This window comes from Heterodontus francisci, chromosome 16 (assembly GCF_036365525.1).
Source record: "Heterodontus francisci isolate sHetFra1 chromosome 16, sHetFra1.hap1, whole genome shotgun sequence".
Lineage (NCBI taxonomy): Eukaryota > Metazoa > Chordata > Chondrichthyes > Heterodontiformes > Heterodontidae > Heterodontus > Heterodontus francisci.
Window position 1 is genome coordinate 78,952,875 of NC_090386.1, and position 21,697 is coordinate 78,974,571.

The following is a 21,697-nucleotide window of genomic DNA, read 5'->3' on the forward strand; positions in this document are numbered from 1 at the left end:
TTGATCTCCTTCAAAATGTCCATCAAGAATAGCTAGTGCAGAACAAAAGTCAGACTGCTATCACTGTTAGTGCTCCTCTGAATCTGAGATTAGAGCACATTGATCGAAACAATAGAAAAAGCTTATTGTGCAAGGCTATGCTGTATATGGGTTAGAAATGTTTGACGCTAATCTTAGCTGTCCAGCGATTGGTTCTACTCCCCTCCTTGATATCCCTCACCTTAGTGGTTTTCTCTCAACTCTCTAGTTTCCCAAGCTTGCTGCGATCAAGGTAGCAAAACCTGGCATAATGAACACTTGAATATGTACAAGAGCAGCCTGGAAATGACTCTGATGCTCACTTTATGGAATCACTTCATAACAGAGTGCCTGAAGGAGAATAAAATTGTCCCTGATGCTCCCCTTGGTAATTTAGTTCATAACACAATACGTAACAAAGATCTTCAGCCCCATTCTTGGTCTGTGCTGAGACAGCCAATTTAAGCTAGAAGAGTAGTCAGGGCAATAAATCAGCTTCTGTACCCTGGCTTGAGAGAGGGAGGCAATCAATTTGAGTTTCTACTCGCTGCAGCTCACGCATCAAGGATAATTTTAAAAAGCCCATTCACGGCATGCGGGCATCCCTGGCATGGCCAGCATTTATTGCCCATCCCCAATTCCCTTGCGAAGATAGTGGTGAACTGCCCTCATGAATACAACTGGCTTGCTAGGCCATTCCTGAGTGGAGTGTGACGCAGTCAACTACATTGCTGTGAGTCTGGAATCACACATCACACAGATCAGCAAAGATGGCAGATTTCCTTCCATAAAAAGGACATCAGTGAACCAGGTAGGTTTTTAACAACAATCCAGTTGTTTCATGGGGCACCATTACTGATTCTAACTTTTTATTCCAGCTTGATCTACTCTATTGATTTTAAATTACCCACCTGCCATTGTGGAATTTGAACTCATGCCTGCAGGTCATTGGGATTACCAGTCCAGTGATGTAATCACCGTGCTCCTGAACCCATGAGGAGAAGGTGCAAAGTGATTGGTACTTGTGGAACTATTCATCACTCAATTTTATTTTAAAAAGGGGGTGGGAAATTGATATGTAAAATTAAAATGCTGCAATTCTTTCAAAAATCCTGAAAATCAATCCTTTTGAAAAGACAGGTGGGCCAGCATGCGTTGACAATGTCAACATGTCACACATTCATGCAAGTTTATGTTTTAAACAGAAACAATTTAAACACAAGCAAGATAGCAACCTCTACAAATAATCTCTGTAAAATCTGAAAAGGGCACAGTGTGGAATCTTGCCAACCCACAGGCTTACAAACTGTACACTGACTGACTGGAATGAAAATTAAAAATAGTACAAACAGGAATTTAAACATCATGCTGAAGTGAATTCAGCAAATGAATTAAGTAATTGTTCCAACTTCAATTGTGAAATTATCACTGGTCAGTGACTGGAATTGATGTTACAAATTTGCATCTTTTAAAAATAAATACATTAGTTCTTTGTAATCACAACTTTAAAATTAAAATAAAACCTAAGTGTGTGTGTGGTGTGTGTGTGTGTGTAACACTTAACCATAATGATAGTGCTGATGGGTTAGGTAAACCATTTTCAAAAATACAAATTGTCCTTAGTAGATAATGTTACAATAAGCCTCTGTTTCCACATCTGGCATCGAGGCAGCATCTTCCAGTCTCCATCATCCTAACCATCAGGGTATCCCATTCAGTTGTATGATGAACATTACCCTTCAGAATGACAGATGGGTCGACGTGCTGTACTAGTCACCTTGATTTACTTGACATGTTATGTCATAATTCTGTGTACCAAGCTTACTCAAATATTTAATATAGGCCCTCCTCTAGAAGGGATTTAAACAAGAGACCTATTACAGATCCAGGGGATAGCAAGATTGAAGCCTCAACCTCCTGTACTCTTTCTGCACAAATCTTGCATCTCACTACAGACCAAAGGAACCTCTTCAGCTGCATGCTTAGGAATTCTGAACCCTAAAGAACTGTTTTGATACTCTGCTTATAAGCCAAAAGCTTATGACTTGGCTATCGCTGGAGAGAAGAAAAAGCAGCATACTCTTTGTTTTAATAAAAGCAAAATACTGCAGATGTTGGAAATCTGAAATAAATAACTGATGAATGGTCACCAATCTGAAACGTTAACTCTGCGTCTCTCCCCACAAATACTGTCAGACCTGCTGAGTATTTCTCGCAATTTCTGTTTTTATTGCACTCTGTTTCTTCTAAAGTTGTTATAGCTGGCATCTATCAGAACAAGTACTGATATGAACCAACAATTCAATATGCAACTCCCTAATTCTCCAATTAAGATTCTGTTGATTTGTGCAGCACCATGCCAGACTTGGAGCACCCAGCACTCTCTCTTTGGTTAACCCATTGGTAAATGAAGCACAGTAAATCCGATAGCAGAACAAAGAACAGTACAGCACAGGAACAGGCCATTCGGCCCTCCAAGCCTGCGCCGATCTTGATGCCTACCTAAACGAAAACCTTCTGCAATTCTGGGGACCGTATCCCTCTATTCCCATCCTATTCATGTATTTGTCAAGATGCCTCTTAAACGTCATTATCGTACCTGCTTCCACCACCTCCCCCGGCAGCAAGTTCCAGGCACTCACCACCCTCTGTGTAAAGAACTTCCCTCGCACATCCCCTCTAAACTTTGCCCCTCTCACCTTAAACCTATGTCCCCTAGTAACTGACTCTTCCACCCTGGGAAAAAGCTTCTGACAATCCACTCTGTCCATGCCGCTCATAAATTTGTAAACCTCTATCATGTCGCCCCTCCACCTCCGTCGTTCCAGTGAAAACAATCCGAGTTTATCCAACCTCTCTTCATAGCTAATGCCCTCCAGACCAGGCAACCTCCTGGTAAACCTCTTCTGTACCCTCTCCAAAGCCTCCACGTCCTTCTGGTAGTGTGGCGACCAGAATTGCACGCAATATTCTAAGTGTGGCCTAACTAAATATCTGTACAGCTGCAGCATGACTTACCAATTTTTATACTCTATGCCCCAACCGATGAAGGCAAGCATGCTGTATGCCTTCTTAACTACCTTATCCACCTGCGTTGCCACTTTCAGTGACCTGTGGACCTGTACGCCCAGATCTCTCTGCCTGTCAATACTCCTAAGGGTTCTGCCATTTACTGTATACCTCCCACCTGCATTAGACCTTCCAAAATGCAGGCGTGCCAACAGTTCACCGTTTGAAGTAGGGCTGGAATTCCTTCAAAAAGATCCTGTCAATAATTCTAAGTGTCACTACCCAATATCATCCAAGTTTAGGGTCTAACTTGATTGGTTTGCATAAGCACTTCTATCTGATGGAACCATAATTCAATGGGACATGGTGTGTATAATGTGGTCAGATTAGTGGCAATGCACTTGACCATTTAAATCGTACTTTGTGCAGTTCAGCATGCCACTTTGAAAAAGTTCCTCATACTGCCTCATCAGATTTCTTGTTGCCAACTAGTGGCTACCCACCATGAAGGGGAGCAAGAAGGGGACTGGATCACTGGGATTGAGTTGGCTCCAGGATAGCATGCCTGATGAGAGATTGGACTCTGAAAGACTAGATAACCTAAAACCTCCATTCCACCACTTTTCTCAATCTCTCCATTGCCTCTTGTCTATTAGACTGAATGTCTGTCTGACATCCAGTTCCAATGAGTAATTTCCTCCAGTGAAATACTGGGAAGACTGAAGCCATCATCTTTGGTCCCGGATATAGATTCTCCCCTTTCACCGCTGATAATCAACCTCAACCTCAACCAGGCTGTTCGCAATTTGAGTCTTCGTCAAACCCGAGCTGAGCTTCCATATCCCCTCAATCACAAACAGGGCCATCTCCACCTCCATAACATCTCACTTTTCTACCCCTACATAAGGCCATCTGCTAAAACCCTCATTCATGCTTTTGTCACCTCCAGACTCTATTGCTGAAAGGGTCGCACTGTGGACCTCCTATCCTCCACAAATTTCAGCTCATACAAAACTGTTATTCACATCCCGTCACACACCTAATCCTTCTAATCACTCATGACCTTGCTAACCTACGCTGAACCCCAATCCACCAGTCTCAAATTTAACATTATTTTCTTTATCTTTAAGTCCCTCCCTGACCTTGCCACTCCTTACCGCTGTGGCGTCCTGCAGCCTTAGAAATCCTCTCAACTCCTTTTGCACACCCCTGCCCCTTTGACCCACCACTAACAGCCATGTTTTCACCCTCTTTGATCTCCCTCCCAAAACTTCTCCCACTTCCCTGTTATCCTTTAAAACCCACCTCTTTGCTCAAATCTTTGTTCGTTGCTCCTAACCTGTCTTTTGAGCAGTGTCCATTTCTCATCACACTTCTGTGAAGTTCCTCAGGACATTCTTCTACATTAACGGCACTACATCACTAGAGAGAGTGTGTGAGCTATAGAACCAATAGAAAAATTACGGCACATAAGGAGATCATTCAGCCCGTCGTGTCCGTGCCAGCTGAAAAAACTAGCTGCCCAATCTAATCCCACCTTCCAGCACTTGGTCCATAGCCTTGCTGGTTACAGCACTTCAGGTGCATGTCCAGGTACCTTTTAAAAGAATTGAGGATTGTGTGTGCATTATGATTATGCTGGTGATACTGAGCTGATAAAAAAAATGCACACTGAAGCGAAGGGATAGTAAACCAGGATATGAAGTAATCTTCAATGCTGGGAAACAAGGGGAGAGAAAAACTGAATACACAAGTTAACATAAAAGGGTACATTCAGGGATTTCCAAGCTCCCAGCACAGAAGCATGCTCAAGAGAGCAGAGTTGAGAAAACTGCAGCCCCAACCTGTACTCCCTTTGAGCATATCTGTCCTTGGCAACCACTCTTGCCTCCCACACACCTGGTACATTGAATTATTTTTTATTCTTTCTTGGATGTGGGCGTCACTGGCAAGGCCAGCAGTTGCTGCCCATATCCAATTGCCCTTGACAACTGAGTGGCTTGCAAGGCCATTTCAGAGGGCAGTTAAATCAACCACATTGCTGTGGGTTTGGAGTCACATGTGGGCCAGACCAGGTAAGGACAGCGGATCTCCTTCCCTAAAGGACATTAGTGAACTAGATGGGTTTTGACAACAATCAATAGTTTCATGGCACCATTACTGAGAGCAACTTTCAATTCCAGATTTCTCTTAGTTAATTGAATGTAAATTCCACCAGCTGCCATGGTGAGATTTGAACCTATATCCTCAGTACGTTTGCTCGGGCCTCGAAGAAATCCCAAGCTGCCTTCAGTCTCTGGACCAATTATTTTGAAGCTTGAACTGAATCCTGCCTGTATGTATTTAATTAGTCTGACCACCTACTAGGGCATTAAAATTCAACTGTAAAGTATATTGTGTGTACACTAAACTAAGCATTGCTTTTCAAATCAGAAGATAAGAAGGCAATTACTTAAACCGTACTATCTTAATTTTGGACTTCCTGCAATACAATTCCTGCCACTCAGCTCCTGACCTCATTACAGCCTTGGTTCAAACATGGACAAAAGAGCTGAACTCAAGAAGTGAGGTGAAAGTGACTGCCCTTGACATCAAGGCAGCATTTAACCGAGTATGGCATCAAGGAACTCTAGCAAAGCTAAGGGCAATGGGAATCAGGGGGAAAACCTTCCACTGGCTGGAGTCATACCTAGCACAAAGGAAGATGGTTGCAGTTTTCGAGGTCAATCATCTGAGCTCCAGGACATCACTGCAGGAGTTCTTCAGCGTAGTTGTCCTAGGCCTAACCATCTTCAGCTGCTTCATCAGTGACCTTCCTTCAATCATAAGGTCAGAAGTGGGGATATTCGCTGATGATTGCACAATGTTCAGCACCATTCGTGACTCCTCAGATACTGAAGCAGTCTGTGTAGAAATGCAGCAAGACCTGGACAATATCCGGGCTTGGGCTGATAAGTGGCAAGTAACATTTGCGCCACACAAGTGCCAGGCAATGACCATCTCCAACAAGAGAGAATCTAACCATCTCCCCCTGACATTCAATGGCATTACCATCGCTGAATCCCCCACTGTCAACATCCTAGGGGCTATCATTGACCAGAAACTGAACTGGAGTAGCCATATAAATACCGTGGCTACAAGAGCAGGTCAGAGGCTAGGAATCCTGCGGCGAGTAACTCACCTCCTGACTCCCCAAAGCCTGTCCACCATCTACAAGGCACAAGTCAGGAGTGTGATGGAATACTCTCCACTTGCCTGTTTGGGTGCAGCTCCAACAACACTCAAGAAGCTCGACACCATCCAGGACAAAGCAGCCCGCTTGATTGGCATCCCATCTACAAACATTCACTCCCTCCACCACCGACACACAGTGGCAGCAGTGTGTACCATCTACAAGATGCACTGCAGCAATGCACCAAGGCTCCTTAGACAGCACTTTCCAAACCCACGACCTCTACCAACTAGAAGGACAAGGGCAGCAAATGCATGGGAACACCACCACCTGCAAGTTCCCCTCCAAGTCACACACCATCCTGACATGGAACTATACTGCCGTTCCTTCACTGTCGCTGGGTCAAAATCCTGGAACTCCCTTCCTAACTGCACTGCGGGTGTACCTACCCCACATTAATGAGCCGGGCCAGGTGGTTGACGTTTCAGTAGGGGACTACTTTGGGAATAGTGATCACAATTCCGTAAGTTTTAGAATACTCATGGACAAAGACGAGAGTGGTCCTAAAGGAAGAGTGCTAAATTGGCGGAAGGCCAACTATACCAAAATTCGGCAGGAGCTGGGGAATGTAGATTGGGAGCAGCTGTTTGAAGGTAAATCCACTTTTGATATGTGGGAGGCTTTTAAAGAGAGGTTGATTAGCGTGCAGGAGAGACATGTTCCTGTGAAAATGAGGGGTAGAAATGGCAAGATTAGGGAACCATGGATGACAGGTGAAATTGTGAGACTAGCTAAGAGGAAAAAGGAAGCACACATAAGGTCTAGGCGGCTGAAGAAAGACGAAGCTTTGAAAGAATATCGGGATTGTAGGACCAATCTGAAACGAGGAATTAAAAGGGCTAAAAGGGGTCATGAAATATCTTTAGCAAACAGGGTTAAGGAAAATCCCAAAGCCTTTAAATTCATATATAAGGAGCAAGAGGGTAACTAGAGAAAGGATTGGCCCACTCAAGGACAAAGGAGGAAAGTTATGCGTGGAGTCAGAGAAAATGGGTGAGATTCTAAACGAGTACTTTGCATCGGTATTCACCGAGGAGAGGGACATGACGGATGTTGAGGTTAGGGACAGATGTATGATTACTCTAGGTCAAGTCGGCATAAGGAGGGAGGAAGTGTTGGGTATTCTAAAAGGCATTAAGGTGGACAAGTCCCCAGGTCCGGATGGGGTCTATCCCAGGTTACTGTGGGAAGCGAGAGAGGAAATAGTTGGGGCCTTAACAGATATCTTTGCAACATCCTTAAACACGGGTGAGGTCCCGGAGGACTGGAGAATTGCTAATGTTGTCCCCTTGCTTAAGAAGGGTAGCAGGGAAAATCCAGGTAATTATAGACTGGTGAGCCTGACGTCAGTGGTAGGGAAGCTGCTGGAGAAGATACTGAGGGATAGGATCTATTCCCATCTGGAAGAAAATGGGCTTATCAGTGATAGGCAACATGGTTTTGTGCAGGGAAGGTCATGTCTTACCAACTTAATAGAATTCTTTGAGGAAGTGACAAAGTTGATTGATGAGGGAAGGGCTGTAGATGTCATATACATGGACTTCAGTAAGGCGTTTGATAAGGTTCCCCATGGTAGGCTGATGGAGAAAGTGAAGGCGCATGGGGTCCACGGTGTACTAGCAAGATGGATAAAGAACTGGCTGGGCAACAGGAGACAGAGAGTAGCAGTGGAAGGGAGTTTCTCAAAATGGAGACGTGTGACCAGTGCTGTTCCACAGGGATCCGTGCTGGGACCACTGTTGTTTGTGATATACATAAATGATTTGGAGGAAAGTATAGGTGGTCTGATTAGCAAGTTTGCAGACGACACTAAGATTGGTGGAGTAGCAGATACTGAAGGGGACTGTCAGAGAATACAGCAGAATATAGACAGACTGGAGAGTTGGGCAGAGAAATGGCAGATGGAGTTCAATCAGGGCAAATGCCAGGTGATGCATTTTGGAAGATCCAATTCAAGAGTGAACTATACAGTAAATGGAAAAGTCCTGGGGAAAATTGATGTACAGAGAGATTTGGGTGTTCAGGTCCATTGTTCCCTGAAGGTGGCAACGCAGGTCAATGGAGTGGTCAAGAAGGCATACGGCATGCTTTCCTTCATCGGACGAGGTATTGAGTACAAGAGTTGGCAGGTCATGTTACAGTTGTATAGGACTTTGGTTCGGCCACATTTGGAATACTGCGTGTAGTTCTGCTCGCCACATTACCAAAAGGATGTGGATGCTTTGGAGAGGGTGCAGAGGAGGTTCACCAGGATGTTGCCTGGTATGGAGGGCGCAAGCTATGAAGAGAGGTTGAGTAGATTAGGATTATTTTCATTAGAAAGACGGAGGTTGAGGGGGGACCTGATTGAGGTGTACAAAATCATGAGAGGTATAGACAGGGTGGATAGCAAGAAGCTTTTTCCCCAGAGTGGGGGATTCAATTACAAGGGGACACGAGTTCAAAGTGAAAGGGGAAAAGTTTAGGGGGGATATGCGTGGAAAGTTCTTTACGCAGAGGGTGGTGGGTGCATGGAACGCATTACCAGCGGAGGTGGTAGACGCGGGCACGATAGCATCTTTTAAGATGTATCTAGACAGATACATGAATGGGCAGGAAGTAAAGAGATACAGACCCTTAGAAAATAGGCGACAGGTTTAGATAGAGGATTTGGATTGGCGTAGGCTTGGAGGGCCGAAGGGCCTGTTCCTGTGCTGTAATTTTCTTTGTTCTTTGTTCTTTGATTGCAGCGGTTCAAGAAGGCAGCTCACCACCACCTTCTCAAGGGCAATTAGGGAGGGGCAATAAATGCTGGCCTGGCCAGCAACGCCCACATCCCATGAATGAATAAAAAAAAATACTTGTAAATGATTGAGAAGAAAAGGGAGGAGTTTCCAACTGACAGTAAATTGAACACAATGCGCTGAAATTTATGAGCGTGCCGAAATTCGAGGCGGTGCGCTCTGCTGTCAGGGGTCTTTAGACACAGATGTGCCGTTGCTGAGCCCCCACGACATTTCGCACGGGGGCTCATTTAAATGAAGAGGGCAGAACGGCCGTCTCCGATGACGTAGAGGGGGCGGCTGCTCCATCCCTGGCAATGGCGTCTGGCGCCACCGCAGCGCCTTTTTTAAAGGGCTTCAAGCCCTTTGAAGCAATTTTAGTTTTCAAAGTTATGTAACGGTTCATTGTCCTAAAAAAATTAAATAAAAGCTGGAGGCCCTATCACAACACCATCCCCTCCCGCCCCAGTGTATGCTTTTGGGCCTACATCACAAAAAATTAAACATGTTCCCAACCCGAACTTTACCCCCCAACCTTGTTGCATTTGCCCTTCAACCCCTTCTCACCATCCCCACAGACAATAAAAAGTGTTTTCCCCGCTGTCACCCACCCCGCCCTGATAATTTCATTCCTCCGCCCTTCCCTACCCATGTCACGCCTCAGAACTACAAACAGAGTTCCGAAGGCGCGGAATTTGCAGCCAGCGGGTGGAATATCAGCGTAAGATGGCCACCGGGACAAGGTAAGTTCATTTGTATACATTAACTTTCATTACAGCATTGAAGCATTGGGTTAAAGGCTTGCTACCCAACCTGAACCCGACGGGACCTGATTAAATGTGTCAGTTTCCGGTCAGATCGGGTCGCTCTTCCGGGTCCAGGTTTCGGGCTCGGGTCAGACACACACAGTATTAATTGGACTTGAAACGTTGTTTAAAAAGATGAAGATTAGAGCCACAAAGTCAGTGATTGTTTGGTCACGGGTTAAATAGAAACCCATGGCATTGTGCCCAGACAGATTGTGCCACACTGTACCAGTATTGCTTAAAATAAACACAGCAAATTGCCCGAAGGCTCAGAAAATACTATACATCACCTGGACTCCTGCTTTACAGGTTGAAATACTCGCAGCAAGTTTTTCCAGCGAGCAGCTGAGATGCAGAGACCAGGAAGGTCCTGAGTGATTAATTATTATAAAACATACAGCATTTATATAAAAAACATGAAATGATCACAGTCAGGGCGCTAGTCTACACACATACAGTACAGTACTGTCTGGGCACAACTCATGGGTTTCTGTTCAACTCATGACCAAACAATTACTGACTTCGTGGCTCTAATCTTCACCTTTTTAAACAACCTTTTAAGTCCAATTACAATTTTTGTTGCTTATCTGCACAAACTGAAAAAGTGAAAAACTGATTCGGAATCGGCAGGTGGGTAAAGTGAACATTCCGGTGGTCGGATTGGGTCGATCAGGCCGGGCTCGGGTCGGGAAAAAAAATGGAAGAACTCGGGTTCGGGTCGGGTTTTTTTTTCCTGACCTGAGCAGGCCTTTAGCTGGGGTCCTCAGAAGGAGGCCGAGATGGATCAGCACTTCTGGCTGAGGATGGTTGCAATTGCTTCAGCCTTGTCTTTTTGGCTTGGTTGCCTGCAAAACAACAGTGACAATAGCTCAAAAGTAACTCAATTAACTGTGCAGAACTTTGATGCATCCTGAGGATGTGCATGGAGTTATATAAACACATGTTATTTTTTTAATTCCACAAATGCCATCCAAACTATTCAATCCGGGACTCCACTGAAACTTTTTCATCTCCAGAAGAATGGTTCTTCAAAGTATCATCCTCTCCCTCCCAGGTAATTCACTTGGATTGTTAGACAAATTTTGCCTGAAACAGAACAATTGCTCAAAAGGTATGGAAATGCAAACTCAAGCTTGCAGCTATAAATTAAGTATTGCAATTAATGGAGAAATGAGTCAACCAACAGCAGACTGCAGAGTCATTTTGGGTGGTGAGCTGCAAGGTCAGCACTCATTCTGCATTTGAATTTCATCCCTTAAATGAGTAGGCTAACTCAAATTAGACACAGGCTGCTGAGAATAATATACAAAAATAGTTCTTGTAAATTTTTTTGAAGTTGGTACTACATATTACGAAATAAGTAAGAGGAACCGTTTTAAAAATTACATCAATTTCCTCATACACACTAGAAACTCATTCAAAACAGCCTGTTGATAATTCCACCTTGGAGAAGTATGTATGAAGCATGGCCTCCGTTTGGCCCTGTGTAAACTCTTAAGGTTTCAAACATCAACCAAGTTGTTAAACTAGTCAAATTGACTAGAAGAAAATCTTGATTGTATTTTGGAATTGTGCTAGCAATACTTTCTTTAATAGGGGTGTGTTTTACTCCATATGCAACTGTTATTTTCTTTCAGTAGAGTAGATTTGTTAAATCTAATTCAGAGCTAGACTTCCTTCCCCACTTTGCGCTGACTCACTGAGTCATTTAATTCTTTTCCCTCCAAGATGCACAGGTAGATAAGGTGGTTAGGAATGCATACAGGATACTTGCCTTTATTAGCCGAAGAATAGAAGAGCAGGGAGGTTATGATGGAGCTGTATAAAACGCTGGTTAGGCCACAGTTGGAGTACTGTGTATAGTTCTGGTCACCACACTATAGGAAGGATATGATTGCAATGGAGAGGGTGCAGAGGAGATTCACTGGGATGTTGCCTGGGCTGGAGCATTTCAGTTATGAAGACAGACTAGATAGGCTGGGGTTGTTTTCCTTGGAGCAGAGAAGGCTGAGGGGGGACCTGATTGAGGTATACATAATTATGAGGGGCATTGATAGGATAGATAGGAAGAAACCTTTTCCCTTAGCGAAGGGGTCAATAACTAGGGGGCATAGATTTAAGGAAAGGGGCAGGAGGTTTAGAGGGGAGTTGAGGAGGAATTTTTTCACCCAGCGAGTGGTTGGAATCTGGAACACACTGCCTGAAGGGGTGGTAGAGGCAGGAACCCTCACGACGTTCAAGAAATATTTAGATGAGCACTTGAAACGCCATAACATACAAGGCTACGGGCCAAGTGCGGGGAAATGGGATTAGTTAGGACAGGTGCTTGATGGTCGGCGCAGGTGCGTTGGGCCAAAGGGCCTGTTTCTGTGCTGTAAAACTCTATGACTCTGTCTTCCCTCTATACTCCAGCTCTGCTCTCCTCTGCAGTACTTTTAAGGAGAACCCACTGCCACCATTTTCTACTCTCAGCTCTATCCCCACTGTTCTGATACCTCACATCTGGCTACTGCAGACTACCCATTGCTACTGCACCTCATTGAGGTCCAACATTAAATAGGCCCATATCCAGTGGGCCTTCACAGCCTCCTTGCAGTCCTATTCTCTCCCATCCCAAGCCTCTTGCTACTTTATAAGACTGAGGCATGAGTCAACCCTCTGTGATACTTAGCAATCCAATATCTGAGCCCGGCAGATGGTATTGTGAACGATGCATATGCTTTTTTAGATTACTGCCAAGTAGCCCCATTTTTACATTCATCCCCAGTAAGGGTACAAAATGAATAAATGCACAAACCTGTAAAATTGGTTGTGCAACCTGCAGAAAGCACAATCAACCAACTTGCTCATTACCGTTGTCTTCATCACCACCTGTTACTACAAAGGAAACCAGAAGCTCGCTATGGTCACTGAAAGCACAGATGTAAGACTGTGGGGGGGAGGGGGTTTAAGAGGAAGATGAAATACCATACATTCTCTAGTTCATTTTCCTCCATGTTTCACTGCATTGTTTTTATTTCATGTTTCACACTAAACTATTCACCTTTCATATGTACAGTACGTTATTCATAGCATAGTACTTGGGAGGTTATTGAAGCAAATCAAAATTACTATTTCAAGTTTAAAAAAATCTAATTTCTCCATTCCAAACATTAAAGGGAACCACAGTACATCAAAGTCACTTCTCTACCGTAATATAAAATTAGTCTTTAAAAATAATGGATCAACAATACTATATCATAAGTGTCCCCACCTGCCTAGAATGAGGCACGCATTATTTTGCCACATGAACATTAAAACTTAAAATTGCTGCTGGGAAGAAAAGAGGGCCTAGCATATGAAATTGACAGACCCCTTGCTGGAAAGACCTTTTTTGCATTGTGACAGCAGTACTTGGAACGGAAAAAGGGGCCACTCCCTGCTCCAATTTAATCCACAATGGACTTTTGATTACCAGACGTTGAAGGTGGAGAGGCTAGCCTTCCAGGTTAACTGCTAAGATGGCCGAATACACAAACAGACGTGGTCAGACCAGTTTAGTCACATGACTAACGGACTGTTAGAGTTTTTTTTAATTTGAACGTGCCACAGGGAATTTGACCACAGAAAGCTCTTTGCTCCTGGACTGAAAAGACCTCTCTCCTGCTCCCATCTCTTTCTCACAGAACTGATGACCTATTGAAGACACATGAATCCCAAGAGAGAAAAGTCTCCTACGGTGAACAAGGTTGAAGAAGAATACTGGGCTGGGCCCCAACGAAAAGCAAGACTACCTACAGTCAAGGACTACAGTGAGTTCAAAGCACAGTAAAACCCCCTCTTCAGACATTGCCTCAAACCTCTCCATTTTATTTTTCTTCTGCTCTTTTCTGTCCCTATTTGCATGTGCATATTGCATATGCATGCTAGTGTGGGGCGCGCCATGTATCCATAGGTGTTAACCAAATTAGAGTTTAAGTTCAAGTTTAATAAATTTCATTTTTCTTCTTTAAACCTAAGAAAGCCTGTTTATGCTCATTTCCTTGCCTTATAATTGGAAAGTGGTGAGCTAGGATTCACCAAGGGGGAGCTCAAACACAGTGTGTTTAAAAATTAAATCCTATTACAATAAGACTAGGTGAAGGCTAACAGAGACCCCGAGACACCTTTCTCACCTGGTCATAACAATAAGCCATAATATTTTGTCCATTGTGATCTCTCTCATTTGTATTTGTCTCGGGGGGGGGGGGGGGCAGATCCGTCCTCCTTTCCCTTAAAAATAAAATGTTTTTCTTTGAGAAAGTGATGCGATTTGTAATATCTAAGGGCATTACAAACATCAAATCAATTTTAGAAAGTTGGTCATCTTAATGTTGGATTAACTCCACCATGGAAATAAAAGCAAAATTATGCTCAAAAACAATGGACCCAATTTTTGCTGTAGAAATAGTGGTTAAGCCAACAGTGCTCACTGGTAAAGCATAAATCAGACAACAATTTCAGGTGTCTGCACATAAGCAGTTAAATATGATCGTCAAAGTTGCCCTGCTCCTCCAAAAGCTGCACGAGAATGCCAAGAAACTCTGCATTCAAATCAACAGCATGAAATTGCAGTACTACGTGATATGTACACACATATATACATACACATACAGACTCAACTTGTGAGAGAAAGTTAGGGCTTCTCTATTCCAGTATAAGTAAATTTTTAATGCCGTAAGTCTTAATTGCTGCCAAACAACCCCTCCAACACTGAAAATTAACTTCTATCCAGGCCCAGATTTTGTGTTAATAATAAAACTGGTGTGGAGCCTCATTCCTTCAGATGTTAATTATTGTTGGAGATCTATTTTTTTCTGTCTCTCTCTCTCTCCCTTAATCCCATCGTTGTTTACTTCCCTGTATCTGACTTGACATTATGGCCAGGATTATGCAGTCAGTGGCACAGGACCAGCTCTCATTGCTCACTGCGAAGAGGGCTGCCACAAAGTTTCGTCCATCTTTTGAGTACCCCAATTTCATACTCTTGCATGTACTTCAATGCAGAATCGAATCGACAAGCTAGTGTTATAGCACAGGCTGTGGAGGAGCAAGCTAACTTGGAACACAACTTCCAGATTTCCACATTTAACTGTGCATGTGTGTACTCCAGAAGTTGCTATCCGATTTACTACATAATAACGTGAGCTCTGTTATTATTAAGACAATATCCGGGCCTGGATAAAGTTATTCTGACACTCCCTGGTTCCAGGTCTGCACTGCCCTTTGACAATTCTTCAATCTGATAGGTTAAGGAGATACGCAATTGTTTTCCCTGTTCATACAGATTCTGATCCCCTGTAGAGACTGTTGTGCTGAAATGGCTCTGTAATTACAGTAAAATCTGGTGCAAAGTCCCATACTCTGTGAGTAGCTAATGAATAGCTGTCATTCATTCACCATCAAGAGCAAACTTTGGCCCAATATCTAACATCTCCAACAGACTGGCGGTAAAGAAATGGGTGAAAAGAACACATCTCATAACAAGTACAGATTTAACTATTTTGCTAGCATAAAAACCTGTGTGGTGAACTGGGTATAGTACTTGCATTGTACACTGGATTGCGTTCCTACATTCCATAATATTTCAACAACTTGTGTATTAAAGTGCCTTATTATAGTGCCTTAAAATAATACAATGTCTCAAGGCACTTCACAGGAGCATTATCAAACACACACTGACATCAAACCACAAAAGGACAGATGACCAAATATTTGGTCAAAGATGTAGGTTTAAAGGAGCATCTTAAAGGAGGAAGAGGTGAAAGCGTAAAAATTCAGGGAGGGAATTCCAGAGCTTAGGGCCTCAGCAATTAAAGGCACAGCTACCAATGGTAGCACGTTTAAAATCACAGATGCACAAGAGGCCAGAATTGGAGGAGTGCACATATCTCTGAGGGTTGTAAGGCTGGAGGAGGTTAAAGAGATAGGGAGGGGCAAAGCCATGAAGGGATCTGTAAAAAGATGAGAATTCAATTAATTTCTCTTTAAACTGAAAAAGTAAAGACAAACTTGCTACCTTATCCTAACATTAAACATACTGAATTATGTATCTTCTTTGAAACCACTATGAAACTGGCTATAATGTCAGCCTTAACAATCAACTGGATCCAACTGAAATGGTATTGAGGCCATGCAACATGTACTTCAAACACGACTCTAGATCGTGGAAACAGAAGCTGGGATTATCTTTGCTCTCCAGGATAATGCCGGAGCAGTAGGCAGTTTTGGCAGAGCCCAATAACACCATGTAGTCCAACCTAATCTGGTGATAGAAGGCTAAACCAAGTTGTGCATTAGATACTCTGCGAATGATGGTGGGAATCACACGAAGGACAAAATCCAGGCTAGGAGAGAGTAAAGTTGTTTTTCTGGGGACAAGGGCATTCAAGGTGGAGATCACTTCCACAAGTGTGAATTAATTAAGCAAATCCAGCACCATTTGTTAAAGGCAAATCATGTTTGACCAACTTGATACTGTATCAAAAAACGCAGGGTTGAGAAGGGTAGTGTGGTTGATGTGATATATATGGACTTCCAAAAGATGCTTGATAAAGTGCCACGTAATAGGCGTATCGGCAAAGCTGAAGAGATCCATGGAATAAAAAGACAGTGGCAGCATCGACATTAAGCTGGCTGAATAACAGGAAACAATAGCGGTGTACAATTGTTTACCTTCCTTCAGTCTGAAATCAGTGGGGTTCCTGTAGACAGTACTAGGACCACTTGATCTAGAATAATGACTTGGACTTGGGTTTACAGGACACTATTTCAAAATATGCAGATGACACAAAATTTGGAAGTAGAGTGGCAGTGAGAAAGATAGTGATAGATTGCAAGAGGGCATAAACAGGCTGGTGGAAAAGGTGGACGTGACAGATGAATTTTAATGCAGAGAAGTGTAGCGTGATGCACTTTGGCAGGATGAATGAGGACAGGCAATATAAAGTGAAGGGTACAATTCTAAAGATGTTGCAGGAACAGAGACCTGGGAATATATGTGCGCAAATTGCTGAAGGTGGCAAGGAAGTTACAATGAACCTTTATAAAACACTGGTTTGGCCTCAACTGATTGTGTTCAATTCTGTGCACAATTTATGTGAATTTTTTTTTAAATCCACAGACTGGAGACCTGAATTCATATTTTTTTTTAAGAAATTGAAAGGAACAGATAATGGTGACTTTGCTAGCAGCTTAAGATGGCTATCTAATTTGCAACACTGTATCCTGCGTTGTAAGGCCTGTGAGGTTGGAGACGAAGAGTCTGCCCAATCACAGCAAGAACCAAGACTTTAGGAATTTAAGGGAACAGCCTGTTCCCATTAGCAAGGCATCAGAATTTTACTTGAGCAATGGGAACCTGGTTGCGAGAAAGAAATCCCGAGGCATGGGCTGTTTTAGTTGCAAGAAATACAGTGCTAACTACCATGCTTGAATCACTGGGTGACTGTCACGTGACAAGCCCCCCCCCGCCCTTCCCCCGGCATCTGTCTGTTTTATGCTGGTGTTTCTCTGCAGCAGGCTGAGAAGCATCTGGCTTCTGACAAGTGCAGACCCAAATGGGGGTCCCATTCTCACTCTCTCTCTCTCTCTCCCGCACCCCGCACCCCCCCCCCCCCCATTCCAGCTTGAAAGTTTTAAACCCTGCCTGCTGACTGACCACTTCTGCATACTCCAGCTACAACCAGAAACCCCTTCGAGGAAATCATCCACATCACTGTCTCCAAAAGACCCACCAAATCAGTCATCTATCTCCAAACTGGAAGCCTCAGGACCACCAAATTCACTCGAAGCCAGCCAAATCACCAAACTCTGCAGACTCTACATCCCTTTTTTCTATGGACTCTAATTTGACCAATCTACCCTTCCTCCCCGTAACCTATTTGTGTGTATGAGAGAGTTGGAGTGAAGCTTATTATTTTTTATTAGTTCAGTTTAAGCACAATAAAGTTATCCTCTTTCTTTGTCAAACTCAAGAAAATCTGTCCGATTGCTTCTTGTTATGATCATAGCAAGGATACAATCAAGCACCTACTCAATTAGCCAGTCCATCCACTTCAAAAAAGAACTAAACCTGTTGTGTTCAAATAAGGAGGGGGAAAAGAGGGGAGTCCTTTGACCCCCTCCTTACTTGACCAATATGCACCCGAAGGGAAAAAAAAATTTGGGGCTACAGAGAAAGGGCAGGGAGTGGGACTTATGAAATAGTTCTTGCCGAGAGCCAGCATGGACTTCATTGGCCGAATGACCTCCTTTAGGTGTAACCATTCTATGATCCTAAAGGAATGGCTGAGCTAATCAATGACTGAAAATGTGTCATGGTGAATTGATACCCATAGGCTAGGAAGTTGAGAGTTGGAAAGCACATTTTAAGTGGTGTGCAAGTGAAGGGGCAAGAGGAAAACTATTTTTTTTTGAGGGGCAGACTGAGAGGTAAATGGGGTTGGACAAGAATAAGGGGCTGTAGATTGTGCATGATAGAAAAGGGTCAGAATAGCCAGTTCTCATAACGTAGAAGATTGCAACATTGAGTATGGATATGGGTAGAAGAGTTTATAATAGAGGGAGAGGTTTTGAGAAGACAGACAGCAGTGAATTTAAAAGGGAGGGGAGGGGGATTATGGGCAGTTAAAATGGAAATAAAAATCAGAGGATGAGGAAACCCACAGGCTGAACCTGAAAGTGGAAAGGAGGCAGGATATCTTTGGATGGGACTGGGTGGGGGTGCAGGTGTCAGTTTACAACAAATTTTTGAAAGGAGAGGCCAAGAGAAGTGGAACTGGGGCCAGAATTTTTCGTTGGGCAGGAGACTCCGCCCACAGGCCAAAAAGCCAGGGGCGAGCACTCCTTCGCCAGGCTTAGAAGCCATGCTATAATTTTACATGGCCCAGGCCCTTAATTGGCCTCAGGTGGGACTTCCGCTCCTCTGAGTCAGGAAGTACCACCTCCAAGAGCTGCCAGCCAATCAGCGGAATGGCAGCTCTCAGTCCCAGCAGCACCACCGGGAGCAGTGGCCAACTGCTGGGACTGCAGCCAGGCAATGGAGCAAGAGGGACACTGGCCCTGGAAAAAGGTTAAGTTTGTGTGGCCTCGCCGGGGATAATCTGCCAGGCCCATCGATGCAAGGGTTGTCAGCTGGGGTGTGAGGGAAAGAATGTAATTCAGTGAGGTGCCCGATCAGGAGGGCCCCACCCAGCCTGCAAAGAGGCCACCAAGTTTTATTTACCAGGCTCCTGGAGGGCCTGAGCCACCCACCTGTCACTGTTATTGGCCACTTAAGGGCCATAATTGGCCATGGACAGGCGGACCATTGCTCTCCACTGCCCCTCATAAAATTGCAGCGTAAGTGGGAAGGTAACAGGAACGGCACCTCCCACCCCCACCCTTTCCCACACAATTTTACGATCACCACCACCACCACCAACCCCCTCCGCCCCCCACCCCCACGTGCCCCCACCCACCTCCAGCCCACTCCTGCATGGCAGGGCATAAAATGACAGACCTAGGCCAGAAATCCAAAGGACAAGTTACCAAAGCAGTAAGGAGGAAGAGACCAAGGTGTCACTTGGTAATAGCGGGACACTGCAACTGCGGTGGTTGAGGCTGAATAGCTGATGGAAAGTAGAGCCAGGTGCAAAGCTTTGGTCTAGGCCAAGGTGTCAATACCTGGAAATCAAATTTCGGTCAAGGTCAGCAAACAAGCAGATAGTGGCAAAGCAGAGATCATTCAGCAGCATGGGAGCAAAATCCAGAGCTGTTTGGAACCAGCTGGAGCAAATCAGAGATATCTGAACAGTGAAAAATTCCAAAAGAAGCAAACTGAGCCCACAGGAGCAGGCAATAGCAGAAGTACAACAGAGAATACAACACCAGTCAAAGAGGTGGCAAAGGTGGAAGCCACAGTGCAATCCAAATGCCAGCTTGACTTTCTCCTAAGAGCTTCTGCTTTTCCTAGGTCCATACTGTACAGAAAATATTTCCACAATATTGTAGTTCATACATAGTACATTGTTTTTCATCAGCCTTAATGGAATTTAATTTCTCAGTGGACATTACTTATTCTTCACAAGCTAATCCACATTTATTTTACCCTTCCACACATCTGTGTAAATACACCTGAATAAAAATAGATAGATAATGTGAAGCTTATGGTAACAACTCATTTGAATTCAGAAGTGTGAACAGCTCCACCCTAAAGTTACAAATATAACACAGGATATTGAGCCAGAGAGAGAGTGTGTGTGTGTGTTCCGGGTGGGAAATAACCACATATTCAAATGAAAGATACCCCAAAGGGTTAATTCTGGTATTTTTTTTTTACCCAGCCGAAAAATATGGTTGCGCCATAGGCCAAGAGGAAAGACTTTAACATTTAAAAAAAGCCGCCTTATATGGTTTAGGGGAAATAAATGAGCCAGTGCACTTTGCACTCCACAACGATGATTCATTTCTTGCAATGTCAAAGCGGTTTCGTAAAACTGTCTCATGGAAATAAATTACGCTGCCAACCAGTGCTGAGTGAACACATGCGTGCTGTAGTATTGCATGTCAACAACAGGAATGCACCTACAGAACGGGATTATTCTCTCTAGATTGTTGCTACCATTATTACACAGAGTGATGTTATCAGGGCATGCACACCATTATTTGGAGCATTCCCAGTCGCCTGTTAAACTGCATTGGAATGAATCTAGCAGGTGTGACCGATAATAACCCCAGTAACTGACTGCCCTATGTCGCTCGCAGAAATAGCGTAAAATTAAAAAGGCCAGATGACTCTGATGCTGCTACTCTTCAGATCGCATTTTATTACCATTGATTTTTTATGGTAATATTTTAAAACTAGCATTTCTGCACAAAACCTTCCTGAAGATTACAAAAGACACCAATGTATTAGAAGAATAAGGATCCATTTGTAACAATGTATTTAAATATCTTGATACAAACCTGCCAGCAACATGTTCACAATCACATTCCATCCAAAAAACAAACGTAGCGCATACAACGAATTTTAAAGAACCCAAGCGTCAAAACACAAGTAAACAAAGGATAAGATAAGCCCGCATTATTCTAACACTACGTTGCAAATTCTAATAAATAATTCTACCTCCATTGGTGGTAGGTGGGTTGATTTTGCCATTGTTTCCATCACAGGGTGTGTTATTTTTCGGATCAGTGCGTGTAACTGGCTAAAAGTCGCAATCTGGATAAGTGAAAAGAGACTCACATGTAAAGCTCACTGTTGAGTTCACGCTTTGTCCATGTTCAGGTCCAAACTCTCATTCATGAAGCAAAGGGCAGATGGAGCCCTGGAGCCGATAATTGACAGCCGGCTCGACCAATGATGACGTTCATGGCGTTACGACTGCCAACCAATCACAGGCTGCATAATCGATTAAGTGACATTGCTATCATCCATGCATGGCCGGTGATGTGGGCAGAACCCAAGTGGGAGAAATGTGCAATTCTTCTTACAATAAAAAAACCTATTCTCTCGGGGGAAATCTTTTATGACCGAGCAAATACAATGTATGCATTATGGAATTGTTACTTTTTGTTCCACTGTAGCATTTTTTGATGCAGTAGGTTTTGATTACAATTTTTTCAACCAAAAATATTTATATTTATCACGATTTATCATTATTCTAGGATCATCCTGGAATGCAAAGGTAATCCCCAGATATTCTCCACTGCAAACCATCTTCTTAAACCCCTCTCCCCTGTCCCTTCCAACAATAGGTGTGAAGAGTTCATGGACTTCTTTGTCACTAAGATCGAGACCATCCGAACAGTTGCCTCTGTCGCATCCCTCCCTTCCACCAGCCTACCTGGCATAATTTCCTCTAATGCTC

General features: G+C 43.7%; 1 protein-coding gene across 5 annotated transcripts in view; it reads right to left on the reverse strand.

The window, feature by feature from the left end:
- slco4a1 (solute carrier organic anion transporter family, member 4A1) overlaps positions 1 to 21,164 on the reverse strand; it is a 205,568-nt gene extending 184,404 nt beyond the window's left edge. For 2 of the 5 annotated variants that reach the window (XM_068048427.1, XM_068048432.1), the window contains exon 1: positions 20,953 to 21,138. The gene's annotated coding sequence lies outside the window, so the exon portion shown is untranslated. Of the gene's footprint in view, positions 1 to 10,565; positions 10,673 to 20,952 lie in introns of all 5 variants that reach the window. The other 3 variants (XM_068048428.1, XM_068048430.1, XM_068048429.1) reach the window with 3 other exon arrangements.
- Positions 21,165 to 21,697: the final 533 nt, after the last annotated feature.